Source organism: Lottia gigantea, assembly GCF_000327385.1.
Source record: "Lottia gigantea unplaced genomic scaffold LOTGIsca_200, whole genome shotgun sequence".
Classification (NCBI taxonomy): Eukaryota; Metazoa; Mollusca; class Gastropoda; family Lottiidae; genus Lottia; species Lottia gigantea.
The window spans coordinates 243,956-246,593 of record NW_008708402.1 but is presented as its reverse complement, the minus strand read 5'-3'; the positions used below and the strand labels follow the sequence as shown (position 1 = coordinate 246,593).

General features: G+C 34.5%; 1 protein-coding gene across 1 annotated transcript in view; it reads right to left on the bottom strand.

The window, feature by feature from the left end:
• LOTGIDRAFT_239162 (hypothetical protein) overlaps positions 1-1,205 on the bottom strand; it is a gene marked incomplete at its 3' end in the record, with an annotated part of 4,263 nt that extends 3,058 nt beyond the window's left edge. Inside the window, exon 1 of the mRNA XM_009053854.1 lies at positions 1,150-1,205. The remainder of the gene's footprint in view (positions 1-1,149) is intronic.
• Positions 1,206-2,638: the final 1,433 nt, after the last annotated feature.

The window sequence follows — 2,638 nt, the reverse complement described above, 5'->3', positions numbered from 1 at the left end:
ATCATATCTAGTCTACTATCAATGTATAAATTTGACTTGTAATGCTCTGCTAAGTGCAAGTGTTGACCTACAAATACATATTGCAGTAAATTAGTCTACTGATCAATGTCTTAGTGTACTAAAAATCTATATAAAAAGTACCAGACTTAGCCTATATATCATATTACAGGTTGAAGGTATTTGTTGTAATAATTAAATTTCATTCCTTCGACCAGAATCAGTTGCCTGTATAAGAGTGTTCAGTAACTTAATAAATAGCTTGAAATAAGCTTAGTGAAGATGTAGTCCAACAATTGACAAAATGTCAAAATACAGAGTCAAACATTACTCCTTAAAGTGATACTACGTCTTAGAATGAAGATAAAAATATTTCTCAAGAATGGTCAATACCAGTATATATTCATCAGTTAGCTTACCTGGTGTCATAAAGTTACAAAAGAATTCCTGTAAAATCTAGAAAATTGGAAAATTCATAAAATTTGTTATTATTGAAAAATGCTTAATCATAATATTAAGCGGTTTTCAATAGTTAATTGCATTATTATTAAGTTTTTTGGGATTTATCGGATTATATAAGGATCATGTTATGTTATTTATGACACCAGGTATATCTACTGATGAATATATGCTCTTATTGGCCAAGTTTAAAATTTTTAAATTTTATGTTTAAGCTTATTCTAAGACATAGTATCCCTTTAATAGATGTCAATCACTTTAAAAGTTCATGACCTCCACCATGAACTGATGGCTTTCAGGAAAAGGGCGGAGGAAAATTTCATAATTTTCACTTCTCAACAATTCTGAAATTGAAGGACTTCATTCAGACTTGGGCCCTTGGGAGATATTATGTATGTTATTCTATGCGTGAAGTGCATATTTGATCTTTTGTCCTATTTCACAATTTGAATTTAAAAATGTTGTCTACTCAGTGCAGACAAGATAGCTAGTGATATTGGCTTTGGCTGTGGCTAGTGGTAGAAGTAGACGAACGTTTTGGACTACGTATTAGGGCCTATTGCTAACAGTAAGTCTCAGTAACATATCTTGTGAAGACGAAGATTCAAAACCTTTCATGCACCAAAGACCACAGGACAGGCTAGACCGATTGATTTTTGGCAATAATTAATACTTTTAACGCACTGTTATTACCTAGCAAGAATTTCCTGTAATTAGAAAAGACTCATTGTTGTACAAGAAGTATTGAGAATAGCCAACAAAATTATTTTCTGACAAGACGCTCACTTCCGCCGGAAGTTCTGATCTCAGAAAGAAAAGTCTCGGTACTTAGACTTAAGATGATTAAAAAATACAAAACTGTCACAAGCTGCACAATACTCTTTCATTCAGTTCTATTTCGATGGGTTCTGTTGATTAGATCTAAATGATACAATTTCCCTTTGTACAGTTACGTCGGAGCTACTGAATTTATCAAACCAAGGGGAATTAACTCTGTATATTAACATCAACTTCAGACTACTATTAATAATATTGAACATGTAGGCCTATATCACTATGCGTTGATCGGGATCATGATTAGTAGACAATATGTAAATGAAATGAAATGAATGTAGTTTTACGTCCTACTTTTCTGCACCATGTGGGCTAATGAAGACGGGCAACGCCATGCAGGGTGCAATGAGGGAAATTTTGCCAGGACAGCGGCATTAGTCTGCTCTTTTTCGAGGGATCTTAACGTGCACAGCCTGTAGCACACGGGGCCTCGGTTTATTGTCCCATCCGAACGACAGTAGACAATATGTAGACAATGGAAACATTAGTTGTAAATATGACATTGAAAGATTTTGACAGTGTAGAACTCATTTAGGTAGGCTATATTAAATGAAATATCTCAATATTTGAAACACAGAGTAGCCTTTCAAGGAGATTAGACTCGTCAGCGGCTAATCAAAATCGTAAAATAAGGTATTTTGAGAATAAGAGACGAAATCACATCTCTGTGGAATGAGTAGGCTAGTCGCTCCACCCAAAGACAGGACATTGTGCACTTAATTTTAATTCCCTGGCTTCATCACATACAAAAATCATCATTCAACTAGGCTAATCGAAGTATGCAAAACCCCTTGAATATCTAGTATATAATTCCAATATATAATTACACCCAGGAGATATGACCCTCAAAGCGATGAAAAAATATTAGCTTTGACTATTGTCAAATTTGAAAGTGATCCTTCTGAATAATTCAGACAATAGAGTTTGAATTATTATGTTAGAAGGAAATAATGAACTAGAACAATGAGACCCTTTTTCTATTTTTATAAGCTATTTATATCGTCTTATTTCGGAGGAATTCAGTAATCAATATAAAAGTTTCTGACATCAATGTAAGATTATGTGGCTGAGGGTATCCCAATACCCGACACAAAATTTCTCTCGTAACAACCAGACCAATGTAATGTAAGTTTATAACCATATTTTGACCTACACATACACTACACTTGTGTAGTCTTCTAACTTTCTAGGGCATTTGTCAGCGGCTTTTTTTTAGGCACATGTTCCTTTAGCAACAGTACGATGATTATTCACATCCAGATTATCATTATCACCGTACCGTTGTTAAAAGAACATAATTTATTGAGTGCTTTTTGGGCTATGCCCCCCACCACCCCCCCCCCCCCGC